The 14,812-nt window shown below is 42.5% G+C and overlaps 1 pseudogene; it reads right to left on the bottom strand.

The window, feature by feature from the left end:
* Nucleotides 1–11,399: 11,399 nt before the first annotated feature.
* Nucleotides 11,400–14,812, bottom strand: part of LOC117078920 — a 48,745-nt pseudogene continuing 45,332 nt past the window's right edge.

Genomic DNA, 14,812 nt, shown 5'->3' with positions numbered 1-14,812 from the left:
TTCTTAATCTTATCTCTCTCTTGCAATTACTGTCTCTTTTTGTACCACTTTGTCCCATATAGGCAACAACCTTTTTCCTCTATTCCCTCACATTATCACAAATCGAGCTGTTATTTCTATCACATTTTTACTGAAAATTTGAGGTTACCTAAGATATGCATGGCAGACACAAAATAAGTCAACTCAGAAAAGGCTTGACTGTGCTAAAATTATTTTTTGACTCCTTCACTCAGATACTTTTTTTTTCTAGACAAGATATTCTTAAATGGTAGTTCATGGACCAAATACAGTCCAAAGACATATATAATTTAGCCAGCAGAGTAGTTAAATACAATTTTAATTAGTTCCCAACATTTTTTTAAATGAGATTTTTTTCAGATGTTGACTTTTCTTAAAAGACTGGAAGATCCAACAGTGGCTGGATCTTCACCTCTGCATGGCAATGACTGGCTGGGGCAGAGCAGCACTGCCCTTGGCCAGGCCTTGCCTTCTGAAGCACCATCAAGCCTGCCCTCCTCAGCTCCCAGCTGCGTTACGGCATGAGCCCTGCCTGGCTTGTAAGTCTCGCTCTACACCATTTCCTTCTACCTTTCTCCAAGGGTCCAGTTTCTTTCTCTAGCACCAACACGTAATTCTAGCATTCCTGTCTCGTATCTTGCAGAGCATTTGTCTCTGCTAGGGCTGAATGTTTATGTCCCCTGAATGTTCGCCCCCAAAATTTGCATGTTGAAATCCTTACCCCAAGGTGATATTATCAGGAGGTAGGGGCATTTGGGAGGTGATTATATCATAAGGACAAAGGATTAGTGCCCTTGCCAAAGAGACACCAGAGTGCTAGTTAGACTTTTCCACAATATGAGGACACAACCAGACCCATCTATGAACTATGAAACAGGCCTCTACCAGACACCGGATCTGCTAGCACATAGATCTTGAACTTCCCAGACTCCAGAACTGTGAGAAATAAATTTCTGGCGTTCATAAGTGACCCCATTTTATGGTATTTTGTTATAGCAGCCCAAACAGACTAAAACGGCCACTCTGGGGCAATCCCACTTCATCTAAACTGGCACAGACGCCTCCATCTTTTTATAACCAGAAAGGCCGAGTGAGATCTTCAGAGTGTTTCGCTCCGTAAAACTTACTCTTCTTGATATGAATTTTGCCCCTCCAGTAGAAGACAGAAGTAATTAGCTGTGGGCATTTGGTTTATGAAGTGTTCCCAAATCATGTGGCTAAGAAGCAGCAAAGCCAACATTCGAATCCAGTTCTCTTAGTCCCAGTCCAGTACCTCCTCACCACCGTTAATATATCAGATGCATTCTGTAACGGGGCGGGCTTTATTCTGGGAGGCACATTTAGAGAGGAGGTGAGAGGGAGGCACCTGCCAGCTGATGCTGAGCATTTATAAATGCCCAGTTGGGCACTGATCTGCCTGTGAACCCTCTCCCTGTCAGCAAATAAGGGGTCCTTACTTGTCCAACACCTGTGTCGGACAGCTGGTCTACATCTTCTTTACTGACATGAGTCCAGCAAATAAGGGGTCCTTACTTGTCCAACACCTGTGTCGGACAGCTGGTCTACATCTTCTTTAGTGACATGAGTCCACATGAGTGCTGGTCACATGCTTGAGAGGCAGGACAATGTCAAATTGCTATGAAAGTTTCTAAATGCTTACTCTTGATTTCTGTATTCTGTACACATTGACAACCGGTAAAAAATACTTTGTGGAGTGTCATTAGTCGGTGCAGCACATTTTGAGTAGCCTTGGGCAGGAAAGGAGGAAGTGCCGTCTGATTCCAGCTCCACCTCTTACCAGGTAAGCAAACCTGGTTAGGGGCTGCGTCTTCCCCAGGGTCTGATTGTTAGTCATTGTTCCTGATGTAGGCTTGACTGTGCTAAACCATGTGCAGACTCAAGTACCCCACATACTTGAGACAATAGTAATGAAAGAATGTCTTCACATCCTCCAAAACACCAAAGAAAGAAAGAAAAATTTAAATATTATATTTTACAGAGAAACATTAATGTAGTAATTATGAGAGAATTCAGAACTTATTAGCCTGTTCTATACCTATCATACTGATACAGAATGGCTGGGCTCCTGGCTAAAGCCCACCCTTAAGTCTGGAACTGCAGCCCTAAGTGAAAACAGCTGACTCCATTTTTTGCCCAAATGTTGCCTTTTTGGCCTGCCATGTCCCTATCTTGTGCCCATAAAAAGACTTCAGCTGGCAGAGCCACAGAGGCGGCTGATACAAGTGGTCAGGGATACAAGCTCCTGAGTGTCAGGGATGAAAGCAGCTGAGAGTCAGAGACTGTGGGTAGACACGGCTAACTTCAGACAGTGCGGTTTCAGAAAAAGATCATTTCGGCCGGGCGCGGTGGCTCAAGCCTGTAATCCCAGCACTTTGGGAGGCCGAGACGGGCGGATCACGAGGTCAGGAGATCGAGACCATCCTGGCTAACACGGTGAAACCCCGTCTCTACTAAAAATACAAAAACTAGCCGGCGAGGTGGCGGCGCCTGTAGTCCCAGCTACTCGGGAGGCTGAGGCAGGAGAATGGCGTAAACCCGGGAGGCGGAGCTTGCAGTGAGCTGAGATCCGGCCACTGCACTCCAGTCCGGGCGACAGAGCGAGACTCCGCCTCAAAAAAAAAAAAAACAGAAAAAGATCATTTCAGATCATTTCTTCCTGCACCATCCCCTTTCCAACTCCCATCTTGCTGAGAGCCACCACCCAATAAAATCCTTCACATAGGCTGGGTGTGGTGGTTCCCACCTGTAATCCCAGCACTCTGGGAGGCCAAGGCGAGAGGATCACTTGAGGTCAGGAGTTCGAGACCAGCCTGGCTAACATGGTGAAACCCTGTCTCTATTAAAAACACAAAAATTAGCCAGGCATGGTGGCACATGCCTGTCATCCCAGCTACTCAGGAGGCTGAGGCAGGAGAATTGCTTGAACCTGGGAGGCGGAGGCTGCAGTGAGCCTAGGTTACACTGCTGCACTCCAGCCTGGGCAACAGAGCAAGACTCTGTCTCCAAAAGAAAAAGAAAAAAAAATCCTTCACATACACTACCCTTCAATCCATTCATGTGGCCTGATTTTTCCTGGACACCAGACAAGAACCTGAGTGTCAAGAGGGCAGGGGCTTGGAAGCTGCTGCGGGGCCTGCATAGAGCCTGGTTCCATCAGAGGAGCAACCTGCTGGTTCCAGCGTTCATTCCATCGGGTTCCCGCATTTGCTTCCTCGCACATTCCCTCTTCCAAGGAATGGCCAGCAGTGGGCTGAGTGAAAGGAGCACTCCAGTTCCCATTCACGAAGGGAGTCAAGGTCAAGGGACCAATCCCCTCTCAATACTATTTAGAAATGTTTTCACACTGAAGGTCACATAAGGGTAGGACAAAAGAGCGAATACCTTAATCTTTGACAACTTAGCAATTTTAAAGATCTTAAACTGGCCCTGATTATGCCTTTTACTTACTTTACGTGATTGTTATAAGTCATATATAGATACGTATATATGACAAATGTTACATGATTCATCAGTGTTCTTTTAGTCACAATGTTAAAGTAGTTAAAATTTGGCTTTTAAAAGAAAAAAGATAAATGTCATCTTTATACATTAATACATATATATAAAATTCCTGGAACGGGTGAGATTCCAAACACCTGTGCATGCTTGCACCCTTGTATGCTTGCATGTGCTAAAATGCACTGATTAAGAATTCAGCCTCTGGACTGAGGAGACAGTTTCAATTTGGTTCTGTCACATAATTTTATAGTTGTATGACCTTGGAAAACTTTCTCAATATTTTAGAGTTTCAGTTTTCTCATCTGCAAAATAGAGATAACGTTTGTACTTCTCATGAAATTAGTGTGAAAGATTAACTCAAATAATTCATGTAAAGCATTTAAAACATTGCCTGGCCCATAGTAAGTTTTCCAAACTAGTAGTTTTTAAAAAAAAAAAACAAGCAATTGTTACTGTGGCAAATGCACACGGATCTGCAGCAACCTCAATTCTTGCTTCCGCAGAAGAAAGAATTCAACTGAGGGGCATAAGGCAGAAGGAGAGACCAAGGCGTAAAGTACACTTGGAAGAGGGTCAGATGGGTGACTTAGGAGATCAGGTGCCGGTTTGACCCGCCTTGAGGTTTTAGAGGTTGGCATACTTCCGGGGTCTTGCATCTCTTCTCCTCTGATTCTTCCTTTGGGGCGTGCTATCCGCATGTGCAGTAGTCTGCTGGTGCTTGGGAGGTGCCTCATGCTCAGTGTGTTTACTGGCATTGTACACATGCTGACTGGAGGCATTTTTCCCTTATCAGTTCAGGATTCCCAGAGGAAGGTCATCTGCCGTTTTGCCTCTTAATGCGCATGCTTGAGCTCACCCAGCCAATTCCTGAGATTTTATCTGGAAGTTGTTGATCACGTTTCAGGTGTTTCCTTTTCTTTCTTCTTTTTTTTTTTTTCTTTTTTCTTCTATCTATTGAGAGACTGCCTTTCCCTGGCACTGGCTGCAACCCATTATTATTTTAGAGAAACAGTGTAAAACTGCCTGACCGTCACCTGATAGTTGCCTGACATTTCTGGTACTGGGCAGGAAGGGGTGTTGGGAGCAGGGGTCTCCTGCCCTGCTCTGACTAGCTGCCTATCGCAACATAATGAGTTAATAATTCCTTTATATTTATGGAGGGTAATACTGAAGCAGGTAACGAAAGCATTGAAATATACATGCCCAAAATTGACAACACAGATAACCATTGCTGTGTTTTTTTATAATAGCTACAGTTAGGAAGATCTCGTGGGGGCTAAGGGAGAGCTTTCCCCTTGGGCCTCTGAAGGTTCATTGAGAAGTCAACTCACAAAAGGCAGATTAATAGGACAAAAGGCATAAAAATTTATTTAATGTGTATACATGGAAACCTTCAGAATAAAGATCCAACTTCCCAATGAGTTCAAGAAGCTTATATACCATCCTGAGCTACAGAGAGAATGTGGGCTTGGATCCTGGCAAAACAGGTTATAGGAGGTGGGTGGAGAAGAATTCTATTCAGGGATAGTACATAGTTATTAGGAAGAATGAATAGATGGTGAACAGGGATTGGGTTGTAAATAGGTCTTTTTGGAATTTAAATGATCCTTGGGGACAAGTTGTTATACTTGTAAAAGGGTCTGCTCAAGTGTGGTCACTTCTTGGTCTTTTAGGTAAGAGGGAGGAGAAGAAAACACAATTGTTCTCCTTGATGGGTGTGGATCTTAGGCAGATAAAGGACCTTCAGCTCCTAGGGAGAGACAGTGGGGGTGCAGGAGGTCAGAGAGACTTTGAGGCTTGTTCAGTTCAGTGTGTCAAATATGCCATATTTTGAGGTATTGGCTTCTGAATCTCAACAAACTCAAATGCCCAATATAAGTTTATTTCAATAAATTGTGCATGCACACAAATACTTGGAAGCGTCATTTTTTAAGAATTTCTTTTTGAGAAAGGGTCTTGCTCTACCACTCAGGCTGGAGTGCAGTGGTGTGATAATGGCTCACTGCATCCTCGACCTCCCTGGCTTAATCAATCCTTTCACCTCAGCCTCCCCAGTAGCTGGGAATACAGGTGCATGCCACCAGACCCAGTTAATCTTTTTTTTTTGTATAGACACAATGTTGTTGTCAAGGCTGGTCTCAAACTCCTGGGCTCAAACAATCCACCTGCCTCAGCCTCCCAAAGTGCTGGGATTACAGGCAAGAGCTACCACACCCGGCCAGCATAATTAAAATTTAAGATAATGTACATGAAAAATAAACTCTTCATCTTAACTTTGGTTTTCTATATAGAATAATTTTTTGTTTTTCTATTTTTTCTACAGTGATCATATAATACTTGGGTAGTAAATTTGTTAAAAAGGTCCTGTGGAGTCCTGATAAGGTAAGTAAGCAACAATGAGGAAGGGGCCCTGTCAGGCCTGAGCCCAAGCTGAGCCATCACATCCCCAGTGACCTGCACGTACACATCCAGATGGCCTGAAGTAACTGAAGAGCCACAGAAGCGAAAACAGCTTAACTGATGACATTCCACCATTGGGATTTGTTTCTGCCCCACCCTAACTGATCAATGTTCTTTATAATCTCCCCCAGCCTTAGGAAGGTTCTTTGTAATTCTCCCCACCTTGAGAATGTACTTTGTGAGATCCACCCCCTGCCCCCAAAACATTGCTCCTAACTCCACCGCCTATCCCAAAACCTGTAAGAACTCATGATAATCCCACCCCCTTTTGCCGACTCTCTTTTCGGACTCAGCCCGCCTGCACCCAGGTGAAACAAACGGCCCTGTTGCTCACACAAAGCCTGTTTAGTGGTCTCTCTTCGCACGGATATGTGAGACAGGCCCCAAGTAGGGAAGAACAATTGTTCTGAGAGACAGCTAATCACAAACAACCTGCTGGCACAAAATCCTGTTTCCAAACACCTCATTCCACACATAGCCCCTCCAGTGTGACCTTGGAAAAGTTCCCTCCAGCCCCTGCCTCTTTGCAGACAGTCACTTCTCTGCTGTGCTTCCCCTTGCACCCTTGCAACATAACTTTGTACTTTCTCTAATAAATCTGCCTTTGTTCACCTACAACTCGCTTGGTAAATTCCCTTACCACCTGCAATGCCAGCCCCAGACAGTCACACCTGTGACAGTGCTAAAATTGTAGCCTCTTTTTAAAATACCTCCGGATTTGTTTTCTAGGGTCATTCTCCCACCTGCCAGTAGTCCACTATTACTATCTCTAGGATGATACTCCATTTCCCTAGGGCTCACTTTCCTCTGCCAATCAAAATCTACTACTTAAAAAGGATCTGTTAAACCTGTTTTTAGTCCAGGTGTCTAGAGCCTGTTAAGCTGAGAAAGCAAATAGAATCTTGGGACCCCAGACTCACTATCCCAAAGAGAAAGTTAAGCTTGGGAACTAAGTCACACAGTATTGCTTTCCTTTTGTTCTCAGATATCAGCAATTTCCCAACCCTGTGTCATATTCTCATCCATAAGCCAAGTTCTCATGATGATCAAAAGCAACACATAACCCCAGATTGCCTCCCTCACAAATTGCTCACAAGGAATTTCAGGATACATATTCCCTAAATCTTTCAGGATATATATTCCCCTTATAAACTAGCTCAAAATCTGAGTTCTGTTGAATTTCATCCTGACAATGTCAATTATCAGCTTATCTTCACAAAGGACAAAGACAAGATCAGAAATCATCCCTTCACCTACCCTTCAGATACAAAATTAAGTTTTCCGTCTACTCCCTCTTTATCACACGTTTTCTTTATCTTATGTAGATTTACTTAGCAGGAGACAATGCATACTTGACTTTTTCCTTTACCTTTTTACAAACAAAATGTACACTTTCTGAGGCTAATCAGGGCTTCACAAGAATGTAAGCATCTGCCTCCGTCACTTTTTGTTTAACATGGCAAATTTGGTAGGAGAATTTGGGTATTTTTGTCCTAGGGGCAGGTTAAAGAATGATCTTCTTAGAGTTATCTGAAGATGGATAACAGGGAGAAGACAAAATCATAACACAGCAGCAAGGGAGTGAATCAAACTTAAGAAAAAGGCAAAGGCTTAATGGAAATAATGAGGTCAGCCAACTGTTAGGAGAAACAGCCTGCAGCAAGGATCAAATCAAGGAGGTCACGGGCTTGTGGATGAAATGTGTGTGACAAGGAGTCTCTTTTCTGTGGCTCCATGCACAAAATGGAAGGCAAGCACAACAGCTTCTAGGAGCATACTTTGCTGGATAATGACTGAGACTGTATTGAGAAAACAGCTTGAAATAAATTAAGGTGCTTTTTCTTTTGCATTTCCTCATACAAACCCTTCCCTTTATTCATCCAGAGGCATCCATTGCTGGGGGGAAGAATGGTATAATTGTAATATGAACGCAAAGAGAATTGATGCTCAGATTTTGAGTTCTAAGAAAGGTTCTTGATGCCCACTTCAGAGGCAAAAAATTTATAAAAGCTGAAGCTTGAAGCTTTTTATTTTAAAGGGAAAGAGAGGATTTTGTAAATCAAAAGGCAAAGCCCTAAAGGAGCTAAGCATAAAATATATCCACCAACAAAAGATGGGAAAAAGAATAGAGGCAGCATCAGTTTCCTATAATAAGGAGGACTGGGTTATTGACGATCTCTCTCCTGCTAAACGCATATAAAAATGGTATATAAATTTAAATGTTTAAAATATATAGCTGAATTTGAAAAAGAAAAGAAAAGAAAAGAAAGTTCACTTTTCAGCATTCAGAAACAAAGAGAAAACTTAAAATCAGATGGGTGTCAAAGACAAAATGCACCAGACAATGAAGAAGAAGGTTTTATTGAGATTATTGCATTAGAGAGAATGTTGCCCAATGAGGAACATCTTAAAGAAAAGGAAGGGAACTGAGGGATTTATAGAGGCAGTAAACAAAGGAGTCATTGCCAAGTGACTTTGTTTTGTGTTCCTGTAACAGAATACCTGAGAATAGTAATTTATAAAGAACAGAAGTTTATTCTCTCATAGTTCTGGAAACTAGGAAGTCCAAAAGCAAGGTACTGGCACTGGCATGGCCTTCTTACTGCATCCTCACAGAGTGGAAGGCAGACGAGCAAGAGAAGACAAAAGATGTGTCCTCACATGGCAGGATAGCAAGAGAGAGCCCACTCCCACATGCCCTTTTTATAGCAGCATTATTCCATTCATGAGGACAGAACTCTCATTATCCAAGCACCTCCCATGCAGCCCCACTTCCTAACACGGTTGCATTAGAGATGAAGTTTTCAACACATAAATACAGGGGGACACATTCAGACGCAGCTCTGACTCTTACTGTAGTCATGAAGAAGGCTGGAGCCTGGTCTTATGTAAGTCATTGGGGAAAGATGGAGGTGGGCCTTCTCGTGAAATATGCCAGCACCTGCTAGCTTTTCGATGTTAGCTGGTTGGGGTTAGCCTTTTTCTCTGGTATGACCAAGGAGTGAGGAATTTTTTTTTCTTTTTTTTTTCAGACGGAGTCCCGCTCTGTCACCCAGGCTGGAGTGCAGTGGTGCGATCTCCACTGTCTGCAAGCTCCGCCTCCCGGGTTCGTGCCCTTTTCCTGCCTCAGCCTCCTGAGTAGTTGGGACTACAGACGCCTGCTACCACACCCGGCTATTTTTTTTTTTTTTTTTTTTTGCATTTTTAGTAGAGACGGGTTTCACCGTGTTAGCCAGGATGGTCTCGATCTCCTGACCCAGTGATCCACCCGCCTCAGCCTCCCAAAGTGCTGGGATTACAGGCGTGAACCACCGCGCCAGGCCCCAGGGTGAGGAATTTTTTTAACTATCGTTTTCTGGGAGCACAGGGCTGAAATAGAGTTCAATCTTGTCACTATCACCTTTCCGAACAACTCAGAAGTAATCATAAACCTTCTGACTGATTGAAGTAGAGTCTAAGAAATAGTCTCTGATTATTGGTATTGTTTCTGCAAATCAGCTGAAACAGCTGTTGAGAGGTGGTGGCAAAGGTCAGTTGTTTCAGGGTCCTGGCCACAGGGTATTTTAAAACATGCCTCAAATGGAAAGAAGAAATATTAATATAAAAGGTTTTCTTAAATAAAGAGCCAGGTGAACCCTGAGAGGAACCTGTCCAATAGATTTCAAGATGTCAATGGTAGAAAATCTTTCAGTTCTGCAGCACCACCCACTGAGTTTCTTGAAGCTCTCAAGCTAGGATGGCCATGCTCTTGGTGATTATGTCCACAGTCTTAGTTACTTCTTTTATAAGAGCAATGAAGGAAACCAAAATATTTCAACCCGAAATACACTTCTTTACATATTTTGAGATGGCTGTTCGGGGAGCTTGCAAACAAGAGCAGCCTTGCAAAGCTGTCTTTTGTGGAGGTGATTTGCATCTGTAGAGACTGTGCATTGATACAGCCAGGCTTTCTCTGAGGCCCTCCCTTGTCCAATTTGGGAAAGCTATACTGAGGGTCTGACACCTTTAAAGATTTGAAAGAAACATTTACCATCTATCCTCTCTGCGGGTGATGACCTATTAGATTTTGTCTATGTAACAAGATGACCTTTGCTAGCCAGGCCTTTTCTTGTCTCCCTCCCATAACCTGTCCTGCCACATAACCTGCTTTACCACCACAGCCTATTTCTATTTTTGGCCATGCTCCAAGCCCTCATTCTTTCGGTAATCTCAAGATGGTTTATAAGCTTCTGAACCCCATTTGGCGATGGAGGTAATCACTCTGTAGTTCTCCCCCCAATGCATGTTAATCAATCTGCATACCTTCTCTCCTATGAATCTGCCTCTTGTCAGTTGATTTTCAGTGAACCTTCAGAGTGCAAAGTGCAAGTTTGTCCTTGGCCCCCGCAGCACGTGGGACCCAACCATTTCAATAGACTTTCTTCACAGCCAAGACAGTGGCTTGTTGAGGGATACTTGTGGTCCACACGTGGTCTGCTTTAGTAGTGAGGTTTGCATCAAGTCATCGGGCTTCGGCTCACAGGGATTCTTCAGATTCTGGAGAAAAGAGCTGGCTGGCTGCAAGGCAACTTAGTGTCTCAGGAGGAATCTGGGCAGCCAGATTTTAGTGCCTGTCCCCAGTGATGCCGAGTCAAAAGAGAGAAATCGGAAATGTTAGTTGGGAGAATGGCACCTAATCAGATATTCATATCAGATATTGAAGGAAACTGGAAGAATTGAAAATTTGATAAGGATTAGCAATTTCAGCAAGGTAATAGGATCCATTCCAATTTTCACGTAGGATAAAAGCTGTTTTTCCACAGTGTGGGAGGGAGGATGAATTTTTTTTTCGACCAAATGACAAGATCATTTACTTATCCGTTAGTTACTACAATTTCAAAAAAGGTGCCAAATACCTCAAAGACAATGAATAGCATCAGAATTTAACCATCTGCAAGATTATGCTATAGACAATGCTGCGGACAAAAACTATTCATTGAAATACAAAATTTCTCTCTACAGTCACACCCCTTTTACTCAAAAATAATGTGAAGAAAAAGTATTATTCTTGATCACAAAATAAGAATGCTCTAATTTTATTTGGCTTCATTACTTACACAGAGGCAGCAAGAATGGTAATTTACCACATAGGTCTTCTTAAGTTTGCTTTGCTGGAAGTTTTCATAGAGGAATATCAGATTGGAATTTCAAAAGCACCAAAAGCCCGTTGGTACTAGAAAGTCAAGTCAATACCTCACCATCAGACTTCACCTAGGATATGAAATTCCTCTCTTTATGAAGTCCTTAAAGTATTTTAGGAGTCCTAGGCCTTTCAGAAAGTGGCCTTTCTTACTCACAATTAAGTCTAGAAACGCTGTGAGTCAAGTAATAGGCCAATTTTTCCTAGTATCTTTCTTTCTTTCTTTCTTTTTTAACAGGCTTAATTCACTTTATTTTTCTTGTATAAAAAGCCTATGTTGTAGCCACAGCTGGAGCCTGGGTCCGCTGCACGGAGACTCTGGTGTGGGTCTTGACAAGGTGGACAGTGAATTTCTGATAGGGAGATTTGGTAAACACAGTCTCCTTCCAGAGGTCAGGGGTCAGGTAGTTGTAGGTCTTAGAGATGGCATCAAAGGTGGCCTTGGCGACGTTGCCCAGGGTGGCAGTGCAGCCCGGGGCTGAGGTGTAGCAGTCATCAATACCAGCCATCATGAGCAGCTTCTTGGGCACAGGCGCTGAGACGATGCCAGTGCCCCTGGGTGCAGGGATGAGGCGCACCAGCACAGAGCCGCAGCGGCCTGTCACCTTGCAAGGGACGGTGTGGGGCTTGCCGATCTTGTTCCCCGGTAGCCTCTGCACACGGGGACAATGGAGAGCTTGGCCAGGATGACGGCCCCACGGATGGCGGTGGCCACCTCCTTGGAGCACTTAACACCCAGGCTGACGTGGCCATTGTAGTCCCCGATAGCAACAAACGCCTTGAACCTGGTGCGCTGGCCAGCACGGGTCTGCTTCTGCACCGGCAGAATCTTCAAAACCTCGTCTTTGAGAGAGGCCCCCAAGAAAAAGTCAATGATCTCAGATTCCTTAATGGGCAGGGAGAAGAGGTAGATCTCCTCCAGGGACTTGACCTTCATGTCCTTGACCAAGCGGCCCAGCTTGGTGACGGGCATCCACTCCTTACCCTGGGCCTTGCCTCCACGAGCTCCGCCGCCTCGGCCCCGTCCACGGCCCCGGATGCCACTGCCGAAACCTCCGCGGAAGCCACCGCTGTTCCCCGTCCCAAGGCCACCAGGGCCTCCGCCCCACCCCCCCCCACTGCACTGGAGTTATCCTCCATTTGGTGTTTTCTTGGAGAAGAAGCTCACCTTAGTTTCTTAAAGGTATCTGGTTATATCAGATTAAATGAACATCATTCTCAAATACGATATGCCTGGCAAGATTTTGGTAACAAAACTAATGTCTCCAGTTGTATCTGCTAACAGTAAGGTTGCCTTTATGGACCATATGCAAATAACTATATTGCTGTGGAAAAAAAAACAAAACAAAACAATAAGAGCTTTCAAATTCTAGAGGGATCAAGCAGGGAGAAAAAGATAACATTTACAAATGTTCCTTTTCCATTTACAAAAGTATGATCTACTTAATTTTTATGAATTACAATTTATGAGAAAAGGGAGAATTCCTTCCATATCCAGAAAACAGAACATGGAAATATGGACACCATCCCAAGCCAAAATCACAATCAATTTTCATTACGTTACTGATGTATAATTTCATTATTGTTCTGCTTCATCTTGGGTTGGCAGTCTCAGGAACCCACTTGTTTCTCAAGTAAAGTTCTAACACATGATTCAGTCTACCAGTGTGTTCTCAAGGCTGCCTAAGAAGGATGGGCTCCACAACACCTGACATAGTCCTTTTTCATGAGACTCTGAAACAGCCCCTCTTTACTGAAGACAAAGCATTCTGGCCTGTAGCTGATTGCAAGTATTTTCAGGAAAAAAGGATCAGAGTAAAATAAAAACTATTTATAGTTAACAACAGACAAAAGAGCTACGGTTAACTTATTATTGATAATTTTCAAAAGGGAAACATCTGGTGAATGTTCATTACAAGAATATTGTAACTGACAAAGTGGTTTGCTTCAATTTCACGCAAAAGAAGATAACAAAATCAATCCCAAAGATTAGGCAAAATATCTATAAACATAATTATTAACCATATTTTCAAAGAAGAGTGGATGTTACATTTAATTCACAAAAACGAATTAATATAATCTTTCATAAAGTAATATATCTTCAGGCATATAATAATCCCGAGATATACCAAGCTTACAGTTAGAACATACCAAGAATATATCAAGAACTTCAAGTCTAGAGTAGGTCCTAAGCATCCATATTGATAAAATTCTGTAGGGAAGTTGGTATATTCCCAGTTGAAAACTACTGTCCTGGCTAGATTTAAATTAAAGGATTAAACCTGCAATTCAGTTAACAGTTTAAAAAGCCACTGAATATACTAATAATACTATTATGACTGATAATACTATATTTTTGTAGGCTGACATCAAGGAAAGCAGCACCAGGACTCTGATGAAGAGAAACAGACCATGGACCAAGGGCGTTGATAAATCTCCAGGAACTTCTCATGCAACATAGAATTTCTAAAATATTTGTAGTAATAACTTTTTTCTTTTCTTTTTTTTTGGGGGGGGGCGGGGTCTCGCTCTGTCGCCCGGACTGGAGTGCAGTGGCCGGATCTCAGCTCACTGCAAGCTCCGCCTCCCGGGTTCACGCCATTCTCCTGCCTCAGCCTCCCGAGTAGCTGGGACTACAGGCGCCCGCCACCTCGCCCGGCTAGTTTTTTTTTTTGTATTTTTAGTAGAGACGGGGTTTCACCGTGTTAGCCAGGATGGTCTCGATCTCCTGACCTCGTGATCCGCCCGTCTCGGCCTCCTAAAGTGCTAGGATTACAGGCTTGAGCCACCGCGCCCGGCCACTTTTTTCATACTATAATCCAGAGAGGGCTAAACCTCTCTCCTGATTTAACAACTCCATGCAACTCACCAATAATAACATGTCAAATAAACCTAATTATTTCTAGCACTTCTCCTTTTATAAACAGGAAGAATAAATTCTTTGTGATTTTCCAGGTGCCTTCAAGGAAATCTTAAAGATTTAGGTCTTTTAGAGGTAAAAGATATTAGTTAGATTTCAATTTTGAAAAGGCAAACTATTGAAATTATCAGGAAATTTAAACTTGATTAAGATAGGAGCATGAATTACTGAGCGATGATACTTAGAGACCTATTAAACCAAGTGGCAATAAAAGATTTTGAAAGTAAACATAGGAGACATCATGATTGTTAAGAATCTTAACTTTTTCATAAGTAATTTTTTTTTGTTTTTTAAAACAATAAAGGACTTAATAAATTTAACATAAACCATAGCGATTATTTTGGCAAGATACAGAATCTTTGGTATCTAGGCAGATTACAAAAGGGGTAAAGAATAATCTTTTACAAACTCTTAGTAAGAACAGAACACTATGCTAGTGGAAAAGTTTGCTGAAAAAGAGAGAAAAACAAATTCTAGTATTACATCAGCATAATATTTAATATCAAAGCTCTTTTTAAAAATATTATAAATAAACCTGTCACATCTTACCTTTGACTACAACAAACTTATCTTTCCATGAACTTTCTGTTATTTTCCTATAGTCATACACATCTTTTATAGCATAACTTCTCAGAATGGCAAAATAAATACTTTTAATAAAGGATTAAAATATATATAGCCTATTTATACCATATAAAAATAAGAGGCAGAAAGTA

Source organism: Trachypithecus francoisi, unplaced genomic scaffold (assembly GCF_009764315.1).
Source record: "Trachypithecus francoisi isolate TF-2019V2 unplaced genomic scaffold, Tfra_2.0 Lachesis_group0, whole genome shotgun sequence".
In the NCBI taxonomy this organism is placed as follows: Eukaryota; Metazoa; Chordata; class Mammalia; order Primates; family Cercopithecidae; genus Trachypithecus; species Trachypithecus francoisi.
The sequence above is the reverse complement of the archived record's forward strand: the minus strand, read 5'-3'. Positions and strand labels throughout refer to the sequence as shown.